General features: G+C 55.3%; 1 protein-coding gene and 1 non-coding gene across 21 annotated transcripts in view; both read left to right on the top strand.

The window, feature by feature from the left end:
- The window catches only part of COL13A1 (collagen type XIII alpha 1 chain), a 146,443-nt gene that overhangs the window by 31,844 nt on the left and 90,008 nt on the right, over window positions 1-24,591 (top strand). The gene's annotated exons all lie outside the window — the stretch shown is intronic.
- TRNAQ-UUG (transfer RNA glutamine (anticodon UUG)) lies at window positions 11,532-11,616 on the top strand. The gene has a single exon. It is a non-coding gene; the product is annotated as a tRNA-Gln (tRNA).

The following is a 24,591-nucleotide window of genomic DNA, read 5'->3' on the forward strand; positions in this document are numbered from 1 at the left end:
AGAGGGAGGAAGAGGGGCACAGAGAGAGAGAGAGAAAAGGAGAGAGAGGCATACAGAGAAGGAACCAGATTTAATCATCCAAAGGAAGCCCCGGCTGGGGGCCCAATCCTGATGTCCATTGCCATAGCTGTCCAGTGGGGTGCATGCTCTTCATAGCATCTGCCCACCTTAGACACCAAGCCCCCCGCGGATACGGTGAGCCACCTTCTTGGAGCTTCTTGAGAAGCTCCGAGGTCTGCCAGCCCTTCTCCATTCCTGTGTACCCCGGTCTTTGTCATCCGGCTGGCACAGGAGGCTTGGGCCCTGTGGACAGATTGTCCCTGGACCCTCCATCCGTGGTGCCGTGGGCAGGGCACAGTCTGCCCTGAGCCAAGGCAGCAAAGGCAAGCCCTTCCTCGCCTTGCAGGGAGCCACAGGAGACAGCAGTGGCCACATATCTTGTCTCGTCCCTCTCTGACTCATGTTAGAGTCCGACAGGCCTAGGCGAGATCTCGTGTGAGCCCAGGCTTTGCAGCTAGGCTTGAAAAGCCAGAGAAGACAAGAGGTTCTTCCAGGGTTACCCAACCGTTTCTAGAAGTACCTCCACTAACCAGTGACAGGACTGTCAGCTGACTGAGTTCTGGGATCCGACTGTTACAATGGGAAAGTGGCTTACCCTCTCAGGGCCTCAGCTTTCTCGTCTGTAAAATGGGGGGCGATGACATTTACATCGCGGGCATTAAGGAATTGTGTATAAAGCACTTGGGACAGTGCCTGGCACGTGGGGGCGGTGGGGGGGGGGGTTGCCTGATAAGTGGTGTTGAGCTGCCGTCACCCCGCTGTCCTGAACCCCAGCCCTGCACCCTTTGGACTGTTCGCATTGCCTCTCTTCCCAGTTGCCCTGGGGACCAGCCCTTCCTGAGGGCTGTCAACAGGAGCCCCTCTAGGCTGTCTGGTGGCCGCCGCAAATGTGGGTGTCTCCACTGAGCCCCCTTGCTGTATACAGGGCCCCAGCGGTCTGGTGGGCACAGCCCTTTGTAAAGGCTTGGTGTCTGCACTGGGAGATGAGGGCGAGTCCTGGCATTGGTGCACATCGCGTGGCCCTGACTCTCTGGGCCTCAGCTCCCGCATCTGTGAAATGGGGCTATGACAACATCACTGAGTAGCTGGGAGAGGCCTGGGGGTTCATATCTGGGAAGGTTCTTTGAAAGCTCTACCGTGGATGTTGCCATTTGCCATGAACCTGCTGGTTGTTATTTTCGTATTTACATGAAGGTGGGCAAGACCTGACCCTCTCCTTCCAGAAACCCATCCCCTCACTGGCTCTTCAAGCAGTGTCCACAGGAAGCATTTCCCGCTTAGACCCTGCATTTAGAAAGCATGGTGGTCTCAGAAGCCTTTTGGGGAGAGAGAACCCCTTCTTTCATTCATTCTCACGGGCAGACACCAAGCTAGGCTCTGGGGATATAAGGATCAACGTCGCTGACAGGCCTGCCCTCCTGAAGCTTCCAGTCCAGTAAAAGAATTAGCCAGTAAGCACGTAAGGAAACAAACGAGAAAATACCATTGATGGTTGTGGCAAAAATGAAATCAAGACATATTTTCTACAGGGTCTGGTCAGTGGGGAGCAGTGCTTCTGTGTTCAATGGTGGTCAGGGAAGGCGTCCACTAGAAGGGCACATTTGAATTGACGATAGGGAACCAGCCATGCAAAGAGTTGACAAATGATTCAGAACTTGAAAAGCGCACAGAGTGAGTCTGGCATAAGATAAAGCACAATAAAAGTGCCCATTGAATAAATTAATGAAGTAATTAAATCAGAGGATGGGGAGTGAGCGTTCTGACCAGCAGGAACAGCGTGTGCAAAGGCCCCGAGGTGGAAATGAGCTTGTTGTGTCTAAGGAAGAAAAAGGTCAAAGTGACCTGATGGGATGAAAGAAATGGAGAGAGAAGACAGCTCAGAGTGGTCATGGGGCCAGCCTGGGGGCGCCTTGCACGCCTCTGGCCGGTGGGTTTGTAAATTTTGCCCTCAATGAACCAGGAAGCCACTAGAGGGTCTAAGAGAGGGAGCCACACACTCAGGTTTAGATTTCACATTCCTCTTGGCCCTGATAAAGAACGGATTGCAGGGGCGCCTGGGTGGCGCAGTCGGTTTAGCGTCCGACTTCAGCCAGGTCACGATCTCGCGGTCCGGGAGTTCGAGCCCCGCGTCGGGCTCTGGGCTGATGGCTCGGAGCCTGGAGCCTGTTTCCGATTCTGTGTCTCCCTCTCTCTCTGCCCCTCCCCCGTTCATGCTCTGTCTCTCTCTGTCCCAAAAATAAATAAAAACGTTGAAAAAAAAAAATTTAAAAAAAAAAAAAAAGAACGGATTGCAGAGGTGGAGAGGCAGGGAGAGGAGAGCCTGTTGTGGGTGCGCAGGTGAGAGATGACGTTGACAGGGGAGATGGGGAAAGCGGACAGATGCAGGAGAGGTTTTGGCGATGATGCTGAAACAACTGTCCGGGCTGCTCGTGGGGGTGCGAGACCCAGGGGAGCCTGGCGGCTGGGCTGTGAACTGGAGAATGGCTGTGGCCCAAGGTGCTGGGGGAGGAGGCCGGTGTCCTGGAGGGATGGCACAGAAGAACGGGCTGGAACAGACTGGAAGAAGAGTCTGGTTGCTTGGAGGTCCTGTAACTGACACCCCTGGCCCCAGCTGTGGCATCCGTTTGCTACAAATGTGAGAAATCATTTGAATGGCCTAGTTTCACCTCTGGTTCATCAGGCTTGCCCTGCTTAGACCCCATAGAGGGCCTGGGTCAGGGGCAGGGAGAGACGGGCAGCCTGTCCTTAGGGTTGTGGGAGTAGAGCGTGTTGGCTGATGAGATGCAAAGGGCCCCGGGGTCAAAGATGTCCTGAGTTCCTCTTCCCACCGCGGCAGCTCGTGTGCGTTTCCTTCTCTTCCCACTCCCGAAATACTAGGCTCACGGGCCCCCCTTTGAAACTTGAGCGAGGTAAGTTTAGGACAAATTAAAGGAAGTCCCGCTTCTCACAGTGACTCGGGAGCTCAGGGGACCAGTTACCCCGCGAGGTGGTCCAGGCTGGGAACGTCACAGGATCCCAAAGGGATCTGGGTAAAAGGACAGATTGGAGCCCTAACTGCTCCTGAGAGGAAACCTGGGATCTGTGTGACCTTTGAGTTGACGTCAGCGAGGCAACCAGTCCCCTGAGGCTTCTGCTGGCAGTGAAATCCGGAACCTTCCCAGCCTAGCCCCATGGGCCTCATACCCCCGGGCGCCGGAGCTGGAGGGCCCCCAAACTCAGTCCTCTCCTTTTACGCAGGACACTCCTCTGTCGCCCCTCTGCCTCAAGCCCCACAGTGGCGCCAGTGCCTTCACAACAAAGTCTGACTCGGCCGCCTGGCCCCTTCTCTCCCCACTGCTCCCCGTCTGCCTTGTGGCCTCACTGCTGCACAGCCTTCCTTGGGCTCTCCCCCTGCCGGACCTTTGCCCGTGCTCTGCCCTCAGCCAGCGGGCCCTCCAGCATAACCTTGAATCAGGGAAGTCCTCCCTGATTCCCAGCCTCACCCCCTCCAAATGCCTCTGTTAAACGCTTGTAGGTCTTGAGCAAAACCTTATCCTGCTGTGTCATCATGGCCTGTTTACTTGTCCGTCTTGCCTCTGGATAGTCAGTTCTGTGCCCTTCCCAGCACCTGGCATAGACTAGATTCTCAACAAGTCGTAATTTAACGTATCGGTCTCAGAGAGCACAATTGCCTGGCACAAAATGACAGCAGCATCCTTTCATGCATTCGTGCAATTCATGTTACTGAGCACTTACTCCATGCCAGGCTTTGCGAGGTGCCGGGGACCCCACCGGTGAGCAGACCATGACACCTGACCCTATGGCCCTTAAGGTTTAGTGGGGGAGGCAACCTGCATCGACTTGCACCAGCAAATGCGCCATTGCCATGGTGACCAGCCCTACCGAAGGGAAATACGGGGCTTCGTGAAAAGCTAGAAAAAGTCCTTAAGGTCTCTGGGAAGGCTCCCTCGAAGAAGTGATCCTTGAGGAGGTGAAATTAACCGGGCAAAGATGATCAGCTTGTGCAAGGGCCCTGGGGTGAGAAGGAACGTAGCAAGAGTGAGGCACAGAAGGAAGAGCAGGGTGGCCAGAGCCGAGAGCTAGGGAGAGAGTGGTAGGAGACAGGTGCCGAAGGTCAGCTTAGCTGGAAGGCACGGGCTTTGCAGGCCGTGTTAAGGTTTTGGTCTTTATCTTAAGAGCAACAGGGAGCCAGTGAAGTATAGTGAGAGGAACCCGTTCGGATTGGGGTCACGAGAAGCTCCCCGGCTTGTGTGCAGAGCAGGGATCAGAACCGGGTGTCCTTGCACCCAGGCCCCATGTGATGCTCATATCTGTAGCCCTCCCCCTCACCGCAGGCCACTGCTTCTCTAAGGACGGCATCCCACTCCCCCCCACCCCTGCGGCATTCATCTGTCCGGGCTCCCGCCGACACTAACATCATCCCCACCCCAAACACTGGCTTCCAATGATGCCATAGTCTTCTCTACACCCTCGTCTCCAGCAGCCGGGACAGGCTGTGGGCCCCCAGACGCTGACCTCCACGTGCTGCTCCGGGGGTGCAAGGCAGTGTCAGCAACGGCACCCGCCAGGCAAGGACTGCTTCACTCTCATTTGCTCCTGTGGGGACCAGGGATCCCAGCCCTGGGGGCCAAAGGCCTCTTGCAAAAAGACTGTGGCTTGTGGGATGTCAGCGAGGGAGGATGTGGGGTCATCTCCTCCGGGGCCCACTGTCACAGCAGGAAAGGGGACCCAGGCGGGTTCCAGGGTCTCCCACAGGTCCGCCCCAGTCCACAAAGCGTCCGAGGGCTCAACGGGAGGCCGCGGAGGTCGCGGAGGTCTAGCTCCTCCCCACTGCACCCACCATCGAGGGGTGAGGCAAGGATAATGGAGGTACGGCATGGGGGGAGGGTCCAAGTCCAGGTGTCGGGGGTCCAACACCCCTGGGCGTGAGTCCTACCATTGTCATTCATCAGATGCAGGCTCTTGGACAAATTACCTAGCCTCTTGGGTCTCCTTTCATCTATGACATAACCACCATGTCTGTTATGACCACCCTTAGTGACCTGTGGCTCTATATTTAAATCAATTAAAATGAGATAAAATTTAGAATTTAGTTCCCGGGTCACAGCAGGCGTATTTCAGGTACATGAGTGGCGAGGGGAAATTGTACTGCACAGCACAGACGTAGGACATTCCGTGACTGCAAAATGTGCCACCGGACAGCTCGGATCTGGAAAGCAAAGACCAGGGCAGGGCTTCCGGTGTGGATTGTGATGTGAGTGAGATGATGAATACACAGCAGGCCGCGTGGGGCCGAGCATATAGTAGGTACACGACTAACGTTTACCGGGACGGCGAAGGCGGTGACGAGGTTGATGACGGTGCAGTCACTTCCACCTGTGTCCTGCTGCGTCCACCACGAAGGCTGCGGTCAACCAGCACATCAACAAACCCGGATTTGTGCGTCAAAGGTGCCGAGCATGTGCTCTGGGCCAGGCACTGTGGCCGGTTTGTGACCGATCACAAACCTAGACGAGACGCGGTCCCCCTCCTCCAGGGGAGATGCCCACAGACACACAAGTGAGGTGAGAACATCCTGCCGTCGAGAGCAGTCCCTTCACAAGTACAAGGCGGTCTGAACTTTGTGCTCAGTTCTCATCTGAAAAATTGGTTAAATGACAAGGGCGCCTGGGTGGCTCAGTCGGTCAGGCGTCCGACTCTTGGCTTTGGCTCAGGTCGTGATCTCGAGGTCTTGTGAGTTCGAGCCCCGCATCAGGCTCCTCGCGGGCAGCGCGTGAAGCCTGCTTGGGATTCTCTCTCTCTCCCTCTCTGTCTGCCCCTCCCCTACTCGCACTGTCCCTGTCTCTCTCAAAATAAATAAGTAAACTTCAAAAAGTCGGGAAATAATAGTAGTCACTCCATCGGGTCGTCATCAGGATTGAGCCGGTCAATGCATGTGGCGTGCCCAGCACGATAGCAGACACGAAGCAAACACTTTATATAAAAGGGTCAGCTGTCAACGTCGGCAGGATGAGAACAAAGATGGCCACTTTTGTCTCGGAGAAGGGAAGCGTCGGCTGACCTGTCTGATTCATCTGAGAAGGACTTAAATCCTTTAGGTTCCTAAAATCATGGCAGCCATGCCTTACCTACCTTAAGGGTGTTTGAAACCCTAAGTACGGACGCCAGGTGATCGCCCCCTCAGAGAGGAGTCCCCCAGACTGTCGATTACAGCGTGCTGGGGAAGCAGATGGGATTAAGTCTCTGTTCCTGAGTTGACATACTGGTTTTGTTCTGGAGCACCTGGGGTTCATTTTGGGAATCCCAAGGGAAGTGACTTCATCTGGGTTTTGAGAGATGAGTAGGAGTTTACTGGAGAGGACTGCAAGAGAACCATGTCACCTAGTCACCTCATTAGTCATGTGATTCTCTGTCCCCCAGTTTCTTGATTTGCAGAAGAAGAAGTTTGGATGGTGCCTAAGATCCTTTCTGAGTAGTATCTTCTGTTTTGTTCCATGGAAGGCTTAGGACTTCTCTGGAGGTTCCTCTCCCAGAAGGGACCAGCCTGGGGCAGGCCACGGGCACTTTCCCCCTCCCATAACTTCTGCATCCAGTGGTGCATGGGCATGAGGCAGGATGGAGAAGTCACAGGTGGAACAGTGTGGGCCTGTGTTGGAAAGGAAGTAGGTGATGCCGAAGGGGCCACTGGCCCCTCTCGAGAGGAAGAGAGAGAGAGAGGGAGAGGGAGACAGAGAGAGAGAGAGAGAGAGAGAGAGAGAGATCACCTCCAGTCTCCAGCTCCCCATACCTTTCCAACATTCAGAGACCAGGACAAAGTCCCTGATTTCTGTACCCAAGAACCACTCGGTCCTGGAGGATCCGTGGGAAGTGGATGGGAGACCGCTCCACGCCCCTGATAACAGTCTGTCCTGTCTCATGGCTGAGCTCACGCCTACTCACTCCTCAGGCCTTAGATGAGAGTTTCCATGCAAGGGGAGCTGCCTTGAACCCTCACCCAGATTAGCTTAGGTCCCCTACGTTCTGGGCCTAGCACGATGTCCGGCACATAGTAAGCCATCAGCATATGATAAGTGCCGCAGCTGATGGGGGACCAAGGCCCTTGGTCCTCAGCACACATTCCCACGCAGCTGCAAGCAGGTCTCGGCGTGAACAGGGATGTGAGTGCACATCTCCGCACGGCTCTCCTTACGCCCAGAGAGGCCACGTGCACGCTATAGAGATGGGGTAACAGAGGGGTGGGCTGGCAGCCCCTCACAGGCCATGGGGTGAGGAGATAGGGAGGAGGGAGAGTCCTAGGTCTCCTTAGGCGAGGCCCTGCACCTCCGCAGGCCTCAGTTTCCCCACCTGTAGCATGCCCAGAGTGCCTCTGAGACCTCGTCCTGTGCTCCCCTTCCCTGAGTCCAGGCCAGAGGCCAGGGCTCTGGACACTCCTTGGCCATGCCCTGCTGGGTCCCCTCTTCATACTTCATGCTTGGTGACATCTCTCTGTCACCTCCTTTCTCCTCTCTTCCAGGACCCTGTTTCTCCTGGGTTTGCTCGTGCCTCCCTCCTCAGTCCACTTTGCTGCCTCATCTCCCTGTGGTGTTGGGGTTCCTTGAACCCACCCTGGCCCCCCAAACCCTCCCCCTCGTGGCCTCATTCACTGCAGCGACTCCCCTTTCCACGGAGATCAGTGTTTCCCGAATCGCAGTCATAGCCTCTCAGCATACAATCAATTTAGGGGGCTGTGACCGGCATTTTTTTCTGATGTAATGAAATCAAATAAAGAAAAATGAAGTCGAAAGTATCGAGTGCATTGCAGCTGGGAGGAGAACTACTGCTTCACAAAACTTTTTGCTTCTGCGGGGGACTGACCTTCTTATACTAGGTCCGTTGAAAATTCGAAAGCCACAACGACTTGGGCCCTGCGATCTCCAAATCCACACCTTTAGTCTGTTTGTCTTTCCCCGCTCTCGATCTGTAATGTCCCCTTACTTGCCTGTCCAGGGCCCGTCTCTCCGAGGAGGGCCCACAGAGAGCTCCCGGTTTCCGGGTCCAGAACCAAATGTCCCAACTTCCCCTTGAACCGGCCCATCCTCTCGTGTCCTCAGCCTCAGGGGGAAGCGGCCCTCTCCACCCACCTCTGAGACTAGAAACTTGAGAATCACTGCAGTTTCCTCCATGGCCCTCCCCCTCAGTCCACTAGGCACCGTGTCCTGTGGACTCAGCTTCCTTGGCATTCCCCGTGACTGTCCGCTCACCCCCCGCCCCCGGCCTCCTGCCACCCTCTTCCGCACCCCACTCTTGGCCCTCATTGAGATTCTTGCCCTGGCCTCCTAATAACCGCCCCCTCCCCTGTTCTGGCCCTCTCCGCCCATGCGACTTTGCAGCTAGAATGTTCTCTAAACTGCAACCTCAAGCAAGACCTCCCTTGCCGAAGACATCAAACTCCCCCGGGGGGACTTCCATGATTTCACTTCTCGCTCAGCCTGGGCTTCTCCTGGGTTCCAGCCGCACCAACCCAGGCATTCTGCGACCCACCAGCCTGCTGCACCCCTCCTCTGCCTCAGCCTCCCCTTCCTCCCCAGCAGGAATCAGCTCAGGTTACCAGCTCTAGAAAGCCTCTCCTGTCTCCGGCACCCATCCCTACACCTCTTCTCGGCACTCCCCCCCCCCCACCGCCCCCCCTCCCATCCCCTGCATTTCAGCCTTCCTCCAGATCAACGCTGACATCCACCTGGATCAGTATCACCCGCTCTGCTTAAAAACGCAGCCGCCCAGGTCCCACACCAGACCTCCAGCATCAGAATCTCCAAGGGTGTGGCCTAGAAAGCTGCATTTGGATAATCCTTCCAGGCCGTCTTTTTCCTGTTGCTTTCTGAAAGCCACTGTTATATATACCTTTCATTTTAGCGCATTCTTTTTGTTCTTCCCTCTTCCTACCCCACCCCCACCCCTGGATGGCGAGTTCCCGGGGGGGGGGGGGCAGGACCTAAGGCAGGGATAGGAACAGTGCCTTGCTATCTGCTTCCCAGTGCCCAGCACAAGCCCTGGCACAGAGCCGTGCCCAGGCTGTTCGGAATGAACCATTCCTGCACAGGGCACGGTTCCGTGCCCCCCTCTTCCAGCCTGTGCCGGAAATAACCTTTTATGAAGGCCTTCCTGAGTGGTTTTCCATCTCTCTGGGAGGCCGGGCACGTTTCCCTTGGTTACAGGGGAACCTGGATGAAGAGTGGCCCAGCCCTTAGTGACAAGGGGCCGGAGGGTGGCCCCAGAACAGGGAGCCTGAATGAGGAGGGGGTCTGGTCAGGCTGGAGGGGTGCTGGGGGAGAGCGTCCTGGTTCCTAATCAACAGGAAGGGCCTTCTTCCTCCAGGATCACTTTTCAGCCCAGCTGCTTGGACATAACCTGAGCTGGGGTTGGGGCAGTGGGGGAGGGGCGACGACAGACAGACAGGCTGATGGGAAGGCCAGCGTCTGGACCCACGGCCAACCGCCCCACACGCCTGCCCGGCTCCCACACACCCCCAGCGCCCGGGGAAGGCCTGTCCAGGGAGAAGTCTCAGCTGGTAAACACTTACCGCCCTCCTCTTCCCCTCCCCCAGTGCTTTTCTGCTCTCTCCAAGCTCAGGGACATTCAATCCTTCCTTTGATGGACAGCCAAGAAAAGACTTCTTCCACATCCTAAATTTGTTAGCACCAGCTAATCATCTTAACCTTCCTCCCTCCCGCGCTCCCAACAGGCGCCTCCTTAAAGACACAGGGTGCCTTTTTGGTTCTCAGCAAGGAGCCCCCCCCCCCCCCCCCGGCCGGGGCGGGGAACCAAATTCCCGCCCCCTGAGGTCCCTCTGCAGTGATCAAGGAATTTGAGGAGGGGGCAGCAGTGACAGCTCTGCTGCTTGGAGCCCGCTGGTCCCCCCTCCATCATTCTTAGCTGGGGCCTTCCCAGCGGGATCTGCCACCTGCCATCACCTTTCCTTAGCGGCCCATCCCCGGGATGCTGCTAGAAAACGGAAGCGAGCCAAATCCCAGGTGGAGGCGAGCGATGAGCTCTGGAGCTCAGACACTCCACCTCACCCTCTGCTCTTTGTTCACCTTGTCTGTCACCCCCGTCTGCCCTAGCCTCTCCTCCTCACGACAGCCAGCCAGCCACCGTTGCGCTGCTCACGTGTGCATGCGAATGAGCGACCTATCGTAATCTGTTCCAGTAAATGCCTGTGAGCACCTCATCCAAGGCCAGGCACAGAGTAGGCCCTCGATACATGAGTGCCCTCTCCCCCATCCCATCCCCTTCTCTCTCTCTCTGCCCCTTCTCCTTCCCTCTCTGCTTACAACCCAGGTGAGAAGAGCCAGGGCAGAAGAGAATGTGGCCACAATCTCATCCTGGCCCTAAGCCTCTCAATAAATAACCGGTCTGTGTATAAACTTCTGGCTCTGCAGCATCTCAGCTTGGGAGGACAGGCGTTATGCAGGGAGGGATTAGGAGCCCTGGGAAGGAGGGACACGGGCCTTTGGCCAAGGTGGGGGAGGGGCTCCTATTCCCCCTTTGCCTTCCCCATCTGCGACCCCCAAAAGCAATGAGGCAGGCCCCGCAAAATCAGCCAAGAAACTTAGAGAACGTTCAATAGCTTCTTCCCAGCAAGGTCCTCTGTGGGCGTGGGGCTGGCCCACCGGGAGAGGAGGAGTGGGGGAGGGGACCCTCTCCCTGCACCAGGCTTGACGGGGAGGAACAGAGTCAGGAAGCACAGCCCCCTTCTTGCCCCCTGGCTTCCTCTACCCGCCTGTCTGTGTCCTTTAGTGGGTTATCTGGGTCCCTGGGACTCTAGGTGGGGGAGCCACGGGAACCAGCTGAGATGAGGGGCTCCGGGGGAGAGGTGGCCAAGCAGATGGGATCAGCTGGCTGCGTGAGTGCCACGAAGCCATAGGCTGAGGCCACTGACAAAGTGCGAGCGAACTGTGCCTGAAAGAAATGAAAATCACCCTGTGGCGAACATCCTCAACCCACATGATGGCTTGCTAACAAGAAGCGAAGCTGGACTTTATTTTGAGTCCTTATGAAGTGCGAGACCTTTTACGTCCATTATGTCCTGCCCTCCCGATAGTTTTGCAAGCTGGTGCTGTTGGTCGGTTCTGTTTCATAAATAAGGAGACTGAGGCTCAGCGAAATTAAAAGGAACTTGCGGGGGGCTCCATAGCTCCTGAGTCGCTGGGATTTGAACCAGAGTCTGTTTGGTTCCAAAGCTTAGGTGCCTCTGAGGAAACGTCTGTTCTGGTATTGTCAGGACTGCTGGGAGTGTAAACAAATCCGCACTGTGAAAGGGAGGTCAGCCGGCAGGCGAGCACTGACTTTCTGTGTCTCTCGGATGGCATCTGACTCATCCTGCTTCCCTGTCCCGGACTCCTGTGGTGTCTCTTTTGGGAGACATATGGACAAGGATGATTCCTTGGACCAAAAAGGGACCCCCATCTCCTTACGAAAATAGAACGAGGGGCGCCCAGGTGGCTCAGTCGGTTAAGCGTCTGACTTTGGCTCAGGTCATGATCTCACGGTTCGTGGGTTCGAGCCCCGCCTCGGGCTCTGTGCTGACAGCCCAGAGCCTGGAGCCTGCTTCGGATTCTGTGTCTCCCCCTCTCTGCCCCTCCCCTGCTCATGCTCTGCCTCCCTCTGTCTCTCAAAAATGAATAAATGATAAAAATTAAAAAAAAAAAAGAAAGAAAAGAGAATAGAACAAACCACCTCCCACTGAGAAAACGGCTGGCACTATCAGGAAGCTTAAGGACGAGCAAAGCTGTGCCGTCACCCCTGATATCCCCTCTCTGACAGCTCACTTCTCCTGGCGTGCCATAGGCAGGCTGGACATTTGTCCAGCCAAGGGCTGCCACATCCAGCCAACATTTACTCCTGCAACACTGTCCCCAGGGGATTTCCCGCCGTTGCCACCAGGCCCAGCAGCCCCAGGTTCCTTGACCCCTTACAGCTATCGTCTCCACATTCTCTCCAGCTCAGATGGACTGGAATTGCCGTAATGGTTTTACCAAAACAAAGAGAAATATCAAAACCATTTTTGAAAACGTCTCAGAATTCCAACAGTGCTTTTTAACGTTTATTTATTTTTGAGGGGGGCGGAGAGAAACAGAGAGAGAGAGACAGAGCGTGAGTGGGGGAAGGGGCAGAGAAAGAGAGGGAGACACAGAATCCAAAGCAGGCCCCAGGCTCTGAGCTGTCGGCACAGAGCCTGATGCGGGGCTCGAACTCAGACTCGTGACCTGCGAGATCGTGACCTGAGCCAAAGTTGGACGCTTACCCGACTGAGCCACCCAGGTGCCGCACCCTCAAAAGGTTTTGAAATCACAGGGCTTAGAAACAGTAGGTTTCTCCCATCCAAGTACTAACCAGGCCCGGCCCTGCCTAGCTTCCAAGATCCGATGTTCAGGATAATATGGCCATAGACTCAAGCAATAGTTTCTGGCTCTAAACCAAAGGAAGGTCATTTCCAGGCCTCAGTCCCATTCTCTGGTCCCAGCAGAGACAAGACAGAGTTTCCCTCCCCTGGAATCCCTTTCCCACTTCCTCTAAGAGGGCGGCTGGAGGCTGGCGTGGACGCCCTGGTGGCCTACCCAGACCCTCGAGGGGGACTCAGTAGGCAACGCCAACCTCGGCCTTTCCCTCTACCCCACCATGGAGGCCCACGGTTGGGACGAGGCTCAGCAGCCAGGTCAGTCCTCTCTCTGCCTGTCTTTGGGAAGGGCTGTGGGATGATTCCCTCGTGATGGCAGGTTTCTATTCTTATTTCTTTTTAATAAGAGGAAAGAATGTTGTTTCTCTTTTTTCTCATCTCCTTTTGATCCTGGCCCCAGCCCTTCCCATCACCGGGCCCCAATTCTGAGAACTTTATGACCCTAGTAGATGGGAGGAACTGTTTCCTCAGAAGCCTTGTGTAGCTTTTGCGTAGTCTCGTGTCGTGTTCAGGGCCGGCAACAAGGGCAGTCAGTGTCTCTTGACATCTCCCCAGGCTGCCTCAACTGTCCCCAGGGCAGGCCACCACTGTCATCCCCAAGTGCCTTTTTTATGGATGTTTTTTCCCATTTGCTGAAGTCACAAATGTTCCTGGCCCCTTTCCAGGCCTTGCCCACTGTGGGCGGCCTCGCGGATCGCAGCTTCCCTGAATTGTCCTGCCCCAGTACCTGGGATAGACAACGGTCCCGGAGCCAGCTCCTGAGTGAGGTCAGAGGTCAGGAGAGCAGCTTGGGCGGACCATCTTGGGTTCCACTGAATGATTTATTGGCCTCTGTCTCCGTTAGGGGCTGTTGGCACATCAAAGCAGTATTTGTAGAGCCTGGAAAAGTAGTGACTATGACAGATGACAGACGGTAGCTGGTAGCTGTAGCCTCCCCATCAAGCCCACTCAGTGAGCAGGGGGTGAAGGGAAGAGAGTGTCGCTTTGGTCCTTGACTGCAGCAAAGGCGAGAGGAGATCCGAATGTCCGTGTTCTTTGACGCGAATTCGTCCTTCAACGCATGAAACCTGGGGTTTGAAACTCTGCGAGTCTGGGCTGCATGGCGCAGTGCAGGCAAAAAGAGCGGATTCTGGAATCAGTAAGGTCTGAGTTCAAAGCCCAGCCCTGGCCTCTGGGAGCTGTGGGAAATTGGGCTCGTCACGGACTGTCTCAAAGCCTGGGCCTCGCTTCCGGCGGGGGGTCAATTGCAACACTGCTCCTAGAGGCCCGGGGAGGGGACCTGGACCCGCACGTGTAACCTGTGTGGCAGGGGGGACTCGGAACATACGATTTCTCAGAGGAGGACGCCCCCTCTGGTCAGGGCTGGACTGGACTTCCTGCTGCCCTCGTGGTGACGACTTTGTGGTCCGACTCCTCAACTGTGTCCCGCCCGTGTGCTAAAAGACAGGCTGTTTTTCTGTGAGCTGAGGGGCTGAGGCGGACTGGGTGCCCTGGGAAGCTCATGTCAAATGTGGGAGGGGGAGGGAGGGAGCAGGAGCGGCTGAGCTGTGATGGAGCCTCAAGGAAGGCCTCCACCCACCCCAGGTAGCTCCTGAGTGGGGACTGTCCCAAGTCGGGCATGGGGTCCGGGCCACTGAGGGGGCCCTGAGACAAGGTGGCTCTCTTCAGCCAAGGCCGTTCCTGAAGGGAACTGCCGATAAAGGCTCTGTGCCGGCAACACTTTCAGGGTCCAGGGGACTGTCTTTCACCCTCCGAAGGGGCGTCTGGGGGGCACAGCACAGCTTCCACCACTGGGGCCTTTGTAAGGTGCCAGGACATAGCCAGGACCAGGAGCTCCACCTCTGCCTCTGCGAAGGGGAGTCACTCACCCCTTGGGAAAATGCCAGCCGCCTGGAAGTTTCTGTGGCATTCCCGTTTACTCTTCAGAACTGGGAGGTTTCTCATACTCGGTGAACACATCTGTTCCCCTTCAGCTCTGACGTGGAAGGATTCCGCAGGCTCAGACACGTGGGAGAGTCAGCGGGTGCTCCTTCTCTTCCCCTAAGCCGAAGTCTGCACCCCCAAAAGTTTCCCAGTGCACTTGGGACGATCCGAGGCTCCTTGCTCTGGCCTCCCGGATCCTTTGAGGTCTGGCCCCTGCCCGGCCTTCCTGCCAAATCTTGTGTCAATCTTTCCTCTTCTCCCAAAACTCTGAGGCAGAGCCGCTTAATAGAACTTTCTACAGTGATGAAAATGTTTCACACCTGTGCTGCCGAATATAGGAGCCATTAATCACATGTGGCTATTAATGCTTGAAATGGGGCTGGTGAGACCGAGGAACTAAATTTTTATTTTATCTCATTTTAATATAAATGGCCTCAGGTAGCTACTGGCTACCATATTAGACATCACAGTTCCAGCCACACAGGCCTTTGTCTACTCTCTGGGGACCTTAAGCTTGTACTTGCCTCAGGGCCTTTGCACTTGCTGTGGTTTGTGTGGCACGATCAGCCCTTGGATCCTCTCAAACCAGCTCCTTCTCATTTTGTAAGTTTCAACTCCAATCCCTTGCTCAGAAAGGCTTTTGCCTACCACCTAGGCTAAAGCATCTTCTCCAGCTCCAGGCCCCCTCCAGGGGGGTACACCACGGACTTCTTCATGGCAGTTATCAATGCCTGAATGTTCTTAGTTAATTGCTTCTTTTTAACGTGTGTTGCTTGCAACCAGAAAGAGTAATAACGATCAATGTAGAACGCAGTAATTCACACGGACTCACTGTGTGCCAGGCACGGGCTTGAGCGCTTCACATACGTCACCCCACGTGGTTCCCACCACACCTCTCGGCGGCAGATGCTTGCGGCTTCATCCCCGTTTTACCAATGGGGACGCCAAAGCTCAGAGGCTGACTTGCCCGAGGTCACACGCCAGGACTCACTCTATCTTTTTCGCCTTCCGTAAGCATCTGTGACTGTGGGCTGGCTAGGACTCTGCTAGGTGAGGAGGCTGGGCCCACGTGGGCCCAGGAAGGCCCTGCAGCTCTGCGGAACGCCAAGCTGGAACAAGTGGCTGGGGACAAGGTCCGGGGTGGCGCTGAGTATGACCTAGAGTGACGCTCATTCAATCCTAGGAGACCCCAGCGGGCGGAATGGGGAGAGGAGTGGGGCCTGGAGGGCTAAACTGACAGACCTTTCTCCTGGGCAGTGAAGTGTGCTCTCAGTCAGGGGGGACCCTCAACGGCTAAGGCTGGGCTGGGGCAGCGGCAGGGGCAGAGGTAAGGCTGGGGCAGGGGCTGGGACTGGGGCAGAGAGGCAGGGCTGCGGCAGAGGCAGTGCTGGGGCAGAGACAGGGGTTGGTCTGGGGCCGAGGCCGGGGCTGGGGCAGGGGTTGCTCGGTCTGTGTTTATTGTACTTTCCTGGTGCCTCGGGCAGAAAAGGACCAGAACTTGGGAGACCACCCAGCCTTTTCCTCTGTTCTCACACTCGCCTGCCCTCCCCACCAAAGCCCGAGCCTGGGGGCTGTCCAGCTGCAGGAAGGTGGGGTGGAGGGGCTCTGTGCAGAGATGCAGTGAGTAGAGCCTTCTCTGTTGTGAGCTCCGTCATGCGAATCAACACCTGATAACACAACCTGGTGTGCCAGGGTGACCCCACTCCCCCAAAAACGTTTTCTCTTAATTAAAAAGTCGTATGGGGGGTGGCACCTGGGTGGCTCAGTCGGCTGGGTGTCCGACTTCAGCTCAGGTCATGATCTCCCGGTTCATGAGTTCGAGCCCCGCATCGTGCTCTGCGCGGACAGCTAGGAGCCCGCTTTGGATTCTGTGTCTCCCCCTCTCTCTGCCCCTCTCCCGCTCGGAAAACTCTCAAGAGTTTGCACGCGTGAGGTCAAAAGCCAGTGCAAAAAGTCATAGCGATGCTCCTACGGAGTTTTCGCGCTGACCCCACAGCTCCACTTCCTTCGCTTGAAATAAAAATAATCTGTCAAAAGAAAAGTGCTCCGTGCACAGAGGTATTCGTTGTAGCGTAAAGCATAAAAAGCACAGAAACTTCCAGATCTAGCAGCCAACAGATCTAGGTAAATCATGATGTATTGTGCAGCCATTTGAAAAGTGTCATCTGGAAGGGCTGTGCCGTGTGGGGATGTGTTTACCTTGTCACGTTTAAGCGAAAGAGGCAGTGCGCCCTATTGCGTGCGTGCTAATTTCCACCCTGCAAATGTATGTATGCACGCGGAGGAGGGCCAGAGGCAAGAAGAGAAAATGGAAACAGTTGTGGGAGAGCAGGGCGCTGCGGGGTTAGGGACGATGCTTTTCTTTCACAAAAATGTCCTTTAATGTTCTTAAAGGGCTGTTTTAACAATAAATAAACGTCAGAAAAACAAACCAAACTATTTTTTAGAAAGCTAAGCCAAACGTGAGACCCAAAGTGTTCTCACTTTTCGCGGCTCGGATGTATCCAGTTCCTTGGCTCCTCATTCACCCCAGCACCCCACAGCCCCAACACGTACGCGCGGGGTCCCATGCCAGCCCTGCCCCCGCCCCCAGCCTGTCCAGCCTGGCGTATATGCTACGGGGCCTCACTTCACCCTCTCCTTTTCCTTCTGCCCCTTTTCCTGTCGCATGTCTAAGATAGCAGTTTCCGTCTATCTCTGCTTGCCACTGGACTCTGGCTAGAGTGTCTACACCCTACGTTACGGAAATTCTTTTACTTGCTGTGCTGCTGAGACCCTGGCCGAGGAAGGCAAATATATTTCGTCATAGGTGCCAGCTCTAATTGATTGGTTATGGCTGCCAAAATTACAAGGGGCAGTGCTGAAATCGACTAGTTATGTCTGCCATGGGCCACGGATAGAAGTTCGTGGTGTGTGTCTCAGGTATTTGCAGTCTGGGTACTAAAAATAGGGCTCCGACATCTGGGTTTCGTCTCAACCCTGCCAGTGGTTCCCTGGAGAATGGTGGATGCTGTAAGGAAAAGTGGAAACACCCAGTTCCCCAGGCAGTGCACTGGTGTGGAAAGAGGATAGGCTTTACAGTCTGATAGACCCAGGTGAGAATCCCAGCCCCACCATTTAGTAGCTATTTGATCTTGGACAATCACTTTAACTTTATCGAGCCCTTGTATTTCCATCTGTAAGTGAACATATTTGTAGAAAAGTTGTGTTATGAAAATTTTAAACTGGGAATGAAAAGTACCCAGTCTGCTGCCCGGCATGTAGTGGGTGTTTTCATGACCACCATGAGGTTCAAGGGCTGGACTGCGGTGGTGCTGTTCAGGCAGGTGGTATGGCAGATGATGCATCCAGGGTCTCCAGGCTGCTGCCCATGAGCCCATGTATTTCTTTATGGCTCCCTGGCCCATACCTGCACACACATGCCTTAACCATGGTCTTGTGAGCAAATAACACAGCTAGCTGCTTAACACATAATTGGTGGAGAGACAGAGACAGGCAAATTTTTCACTTGATTATGCCCCTATAAATTAAAGCACTCTGTATTATGACCAAATGTTATCATTTATTAATTACTAATTATAGTATACATTTAAAAAAAATTTTTTTTAAGTTTGTTTATTTTTGAGAGAGAGATGGAGAGAGTGAGTGGGGGAGGGGCAGAGAGAGAAGGAGAAAGAGAGAATCCCAAGCAGGCTCTGCACTGTCAGCACGGAGCCCGACGTGGGGCTCGAACTCACAGACCGTGAGATCATGACCTGACCCGACACCAAGAGTCAAGATGCTCAACTGGCTGAGCCACCCAGGCACTCCTACGCTATATATTTTTAAATGTGTACAATGTAAAGTAAGGTTTAAGAAAAATGGATACCCAGGGCAGTTAAGTACCTAACTGATTGTTAATTTATCCCAGTCACTGCTCAACATAACCCTGCTTTCCCTCCAGGCCCGAGTAAGGTTCAGCCTTCTAACTCAGCTGACATCCGGAGACTGGGGCCTTGGTCATGCTGGTCTTTGGCTCTGGGCTTCCACGCGTGGTAGACGGAGGGCGAGGGATGTAAGCACGCTCGAAGGTGGCATAGCCGAGCCATTCCACACTGGGTTAAAACTCATGCTCAAACACAAGTTCAGTTTCCAGACTCCGTTACGACATCGTGTCTTCACAGCTCCCTAGCTCAGGTGCTAGCCAGCGGACCTACGCGTACTCATTCGTGAATTTGGCAAGGATTTACCGAGCCCACTTTCTGGGCCAGCACTTCTGGGCTGTGGAGTTGGAACACATCAGGCCTGGAGAGCCCCCCAGAGGCTGTGTGTTGTGAGTTGGCAACTTGAGGACCAAATGCAGCTTCCTTTTTGGCTTGCAGACTAGTTTCTCTATTTTCTGAAGCGAATAGGGACATATAGAAACCAGAGGATTTTGAATAAAATCTGCAATCTTTCTTGAATATTTTCAAGATCCAATAACAATGAGTCTGCATCCCAACCTGGTGGTATTTGGTTGGAGCTGACGAGTGGTAACTCCATTTTAGGCACGCAGTCTAGCCCTCAGCACTTTGTCACAGTCTCTATCCTGCCCTATCGCCTGCTTCATTCATTGGTACTTCCTTGGCTCTTTGCAGGCACTGGGGTTTGCAGCATCTAATCTCCCTCAACTCCTCTTGGAGTAGTGGCTAAAAGATAAATGACCACACCCACCAGAAATCTTACGTTCTAGCAGAAAAGACCCGAAAGGAAAGATAGGGAATTAACATCTGTACCTAAAAATGAGAACGACAACTAACTGAATATTTGGAGGGCTTGGGAGAGATCCGAGTGTGGTACCACGGCATTGTGGTCAATCAAAGCCGACTGCTTGGAAGAGGTGATGTGCCCCTGCCCTATTTCTGCTGCCACTTTTGCTGGAGAACCGTTCCTGGCAGGGGAGCACCATTTATTTGTTCAATGGCTGACTTCCTCAGCTTCTCACTTCCTGGGAAGGACCTGAGGTGAGGGGTGGGGGTGGGGCAGGAAGTGACTCTCCATGAGAGATATCTCCAGGTCACTCGGGCCGACGTCACTGCTTCTTGGAGATTCCGTCAAAGGTGACAAGTTCAAGTGAGACTCCAGATCCTTATCAAAATAGAGTCGGGACGGGGCGGGGGGGGGGGGGGGGGGGCAGAGCCACCAGATCTTGATGGGAGCCTCATCCTTGATTCCTTGATTGACCTCCACTCTGACTACCCGGGGGTGATTTGATGGAGAGCCTCTCCCCAACCCCCTGCCCACTGCCCTCATCTGCGCTCGGGCAGCTGGACTCCTCTGCCCTGAGCCTGAGGCTGTTCCGGGAAACCAGCCAGAAAACAATGCCTGCCGCCCCTCTTCCTGAATCTGCAGAATTGGTCCTGTAATCTCCACCCCCAAGACCTACCCTCCAGATTTCCTTACTCAGGACTTCTGATTCTGATCCCAACTTGGAAGTGTCAGGGGCCCAAGGAAGCAAGAAAATGCGTACGTAATTCGTCCCACTAGTTCAGAGCTGGTGACTTTAACCTGTACTATTTTGGTCAAATGGTCACCCGACTCCATGCTGCTCTGCTTATCTCCACACCCTCTGACGCCTGCCTGTTTGTTCTCCGTGGTTTCCGGGGTTTGGGGGGCTCGTCTGAGAGGCAGTGAGTGCGACCAAGAGACTAACAGCCTGGGCCCTGGAGTCAGCGTGCTGCAGCCTGTGACCCCAAGCGGGAGATACTGTGCCTCAGTGTTCTCGTCTGTAAAATGAGAGTGATGAAGGTGTCCATCTGATAAGGCTTAGTTAGGGTTGAATATGATAATAGCCCTAAAACGTTAAGAACAGAGGTCTCATCTACTGAGTGCCCAGAAGTCTCTCATTCACTCCTTGAACTCCAATGAGGTTGGCTCTACCATTACCCCGTTTTACAGAAAAGGACACTGGACCTCAGAGAAGTTAAGCAACTTGCTCAAGGTCACCCAGCTCACAAAAAGCACACTTGGGATTTGAGCCAGTGGCCGTTTGTCTCCAAAACCGATGCTCTTACCCACCGTTCTGGGAGGGAGACCAGTTTGATAAGCAAAAGACCCAAGGTGTCAAGTCAGGCTTCTGTTCCATTACTTCTAAGCAAAAGAAGGAACAGAGAAACCATGAGACCACGTGTGAGTGTGGCTGGGCCTAGTTCCCCCTCAGATGCGCATCGTCTGGGTGGCGCTGGCAATCAGTCCTCAGTGGGAGGGCTCAGGGAGCTGGACTTGAGAGATGACAGTGGTCTGACATAAGCCCGTGGGTGAGGTCGCGAAGTTCTCAAAGGGACTAGAAACGACCTACTGCCGATTATCTTTCTCTACCGCCTGGCTTTCTGGCCCCATCATCTAAGTTCTGTTGACTCTTACTTGCTTCTACAGTTGAAGCAATAAATGCGGAAGTTAAAAAGAAAAGCGTTAGGGGCGCCTGGGTGGCTCAGTCAGTTAAGCATCTGACTTCAGCTCAGGTCATGATCTCGCGGTTCGTGGGTTCGAGCCCCGAGTCGGGCTCTGTCCAGCTCAGAGCCTGGAGCCTGCTTCAGATTCTCTGTCTCCCTCTCTCTGTGCCCCTCCCCCGCTCACGGTCTGTCTCTCAAAAATAAATAACCATTTAAAAGAATATTTTAAAAAAAGAAAAGAAAAGGATAAAGCCCTTTCCCCAGGAGGTTAAGATAAGACCTACAGAGCCTGTGGCCTGTCCTGGGCCTCTGAGGGAAGCTCCTGTCCTATGTGGGGGCAGGAGGGGGAGTCCTTCACAAGGGTCCTGGCCCCCCCATGGGGGGTCTGGCCAGGACCACGAGCCCTGGCTGGCCCCCCGCTCCTCTCCTTCCAGCAGTGGCCTGGTGGGGCCCTGCCAGGGGAGCGGTGACGTTTGAGCTGCCCCAAGCAGGGCCTTCCACGGGAACATCGGATACAGTGGCAAGATCCGGTGTCAGGAAGAAGGACCAGGGTCAGAGGTGTGGTGCCTTGGAGGCTTATCCTCCTGCGGGGACCCACGTGACACCCCGGGGAAGAAAGTAAGCCCTGGCTCGGGGCTGGGAGTGGAGGTGGAGGGTCTTGTGAGGACCCTGGCCCTGCGGTGCAGGCCGATCCTCACCAGGCCGTGGGCAGCACGTCCCCTGCCTGTACCTTGGTTCGCCACCCAGAAGGGGGCTGCTTTTACCTGCTACCAGCTCTCAGGGGTGTGTGTGTGTGTGTGTGTGTGTGTGTGTGTGTGTGTGTGTGTGTATCAAAGGAGGAAAGGTGAAACAAGAGCCTGGAGAAGGCAAAATCCAGCCACATAGCACGACGGGCAGGAGCTCCCCAAGGAGTGGGCAAGCCAGACCCACAGCACATCTAGGCCTAATCTGGATGGCACTCAGGGCTTAGGGCTGAAGCGGGGGCACAGCGCGGGGACCCCGGTCTGATTTGGGTTTCTGGGCTCGGTCTCGGAGGTCTGCGGGAGGCAGTAGGTAGGGTGACCGGCAGGCGGCCTGCGCCGGAGGGAGAAGCTGGCCGGAAGCTCAAGCCCGGAGACGGAGCGTCGGGGGTGGGGGTAGGGGGGGAGTCACTTGGGGTGGGGAGGCATCTCCTGAACTAGAGAGGAAGTCCCCCAAGAACAGCGACAGTGTCTGACTCTTTTTTTTTTTTTAATTTTTTTTTTCAACTTTTATTTATTTTTGGGACAGAGAGAGACAGAGCATGAACGGGCGAGGGGCAGAGAGAGAGGGAGACACAGAATCGGAAACAGGCTCCAGGCTCTGAGCCATCAGCCCAGAGCCCGACGCGGGGCTCGAACTCACGGACCGCGAGATCGTGACCTGGCTGAAGTCGGACGCTTAACCGACTGCGCCACCCAGGCGCCCCGACAGTGTCTGACTCTTAGCACCCCCGGCACAGCTGGCCACGGGGCTGGCGTTGAGCAGCTGTCTGCGATAACAAACATTTGTGCAGCGAGCACGGTGGGGACGCGGCTCCGGTGAGCCAGGGCATACTTGCCCTTCACCCTCCTCATACTGCGCTCGGGCTGCCCTCAAGCCTCTGCCTCTGTGGAGGGCGGGAAGACCAACCGGGCCTAACTCAGCCACTTCCTGCCCTTGCCAAGCCTTCCCGGCGCCCTGCTCTCTCGGGCTCCCAGCATCGCAGCTGTGGTTGCACTGTTGTGGACGGGGACACCAGGGTGGCCGGGGGCCAGCTCTGGTCTGAACTGTTGTCCCTCCTGCCGGAGACTGAGCACTGCCCTCTGCCCCTGGGCAGGACCCCCACGGCCAGGTCCTCCCTTCTTCTCCTCCCTGCTGCAGCCTGTGGCCACCCTCTCAGCCACCCCCCAGGGCCTTGGGGCTACTTCCCCGGTGACAGGGGAACAGATCCCCTGTCCCTTGGTGTCCTCAGCCGTGGCTTTCCCCCTTGGCCTGTTCATACTGACCCCACCAGAGCCATCTTCACAAGGGTCCTGGCCCCAGGGACAGGGGCCCCTCGCCCCTTCCTAGTGCTTGGCCTGGGGTTGGCTTCCCTGCAGACATGGGGCCGTGTGGAGAATGACAGAGACCTGAGGAAAACAGGGATCACGTTGGGAAGGAGGAAGGAGAACAAATGTGGGGCACACAACCGAGAGAGTCTGCTACCCAGGTGTGCACTCGGTGTCCAGAAGTGCCAGGCGAGGCGCTGAGCCCCCCCTCGTCCCACCACCCTCTGCCTGTCCCCACGCACTCACCAAAGAAGATGGGAAGGAAGGACACGAGAGAGCACAGCCTCCAGATCGAAAGGAAGGGTTTGCCAAGGGCAGAGTGTTCCAGAAACCTCTGGAGTTGGCCTGAGGCCCCGCCAGGGACAAAGGCCACTTCCATGGTGTCTGCAGGAAGGTGGCCACTTGAATTGCCCTCTGATAGCTCCAGATGGGGCAGCATTAGGTCCCGGGGCCCGGGGACATCCTGGGGCCAGAGCATGAAGTGAACTGGGGGTGGGGGGGGGATCTCACTGGCTGCTCCTTTCCCTGCTCAGGCTCCCCACTCCCAGTGCCATTCTAGACAGCTGGGTGGGGGTGGGGAAGAGGGCTGCCGTTAATGCTACTCTCTACCCCAAGTGTGCGGCGTGTGTAGGGGTCCTGGAAACCCAGCCTCTCCTCCTCCATCTCGGCTATGCCCCAAGGCTAGACCCAGCTCACCTGAAAAGGCAGAAAAGGACCCTCAGCTTCTCCTACTTGCCTCCCTGTGTCTCAGCCCCCAGGTGGCTCTAGTTCCAAGATGACTAATAGGTTCCATCTCCCATGCCAGTTCCTGCTGATTTATAGTGGTTGTGTTGGAAAGAATTCCGAAGCCTTGTCAAGGCTCATTGGGGAAAGACTAGCTGTGATTGATTAGCAATGTCTGCAGTGAGTGCGGAAGTAAAGCATGTGGCGTGTGTGATTTTAACTGCTGCCCACTCCTCCCAGGACCTGTTACTCTCCACCAGCCCCAACTGGAGAGGTCTGTGGATGTCTTGTGGCCAAGAGATATCATGGGACAGATCTGAGCTGCACCGTGCTGGGAAATGATTAACAGATGGCTCTTGGGGTGGGGGTGGGCCCCTCGCCCTGCTTTGTAGCTTTTGCCAATTTCTGTGGTGTGAATACTCCCATAATGGCCAATTTCCAGCTGCCAATGTGAAGTCCCTGAACGGAGTTGGAAAGAGATGCACACGGCCGGCTCTCACAAGGCCGTAGGATGAGCTGGCTTCAGCACAACCCCGTCTGAGTGGTTGTGTACTTTTTGGAAGAGACGGAAAGCCTCCTTCCTCCGCCTCAAAGCTCTGCCAGTAGTAGGCTGCTGTGGGAATAGCACTGGAGTAGGAGTCGGGATCACTTACCTGCCACCACCCACAGTCAAGTTATGTCCCCTCTGAGCCTCAGCGTCCTCATCTGTAAAATGGGAGCTGGGTTGTGGTAGAGCTCAGTGAGCATGCTCCCAGTCATAAAGTTTGACTTGTCAGACACACTCCCAGAGCACGGCACCCGGAGCGTCTGCCCAGAAATCTGCCTTGGCCCTCTCTGTCAAGTCCGTGTTCCTGCCGCGGGGCTGTAAAAGGAGACAGCCTTGTTGTTCATTTTGATGTCAGCCTCAAAGGACAGAGGCTGCCTGGAGGCTCCTTCAGTTTCCCTTAACCGGCCATCACGCCCGTCACTGATGAATTTCTCATAATGGTTT

The sequence above is a fragment of the Herpailurus yagouaroundi genome, unplaced genomic scaffold, assembly GCF_014898765.1.
Source record: "Herpailurus yagouaroundi ecotype Mexico unplaced genomic scaffold, PumYag 163, whole genome shotgun sequence".
In the NCBI taxonomy this organism is placed as follows: Eukaryota; Metazoa; Chordata; class Mammalia; order Carnivora; family Felidae; genus Herpailurus; species Herpailurus yagouaroundi.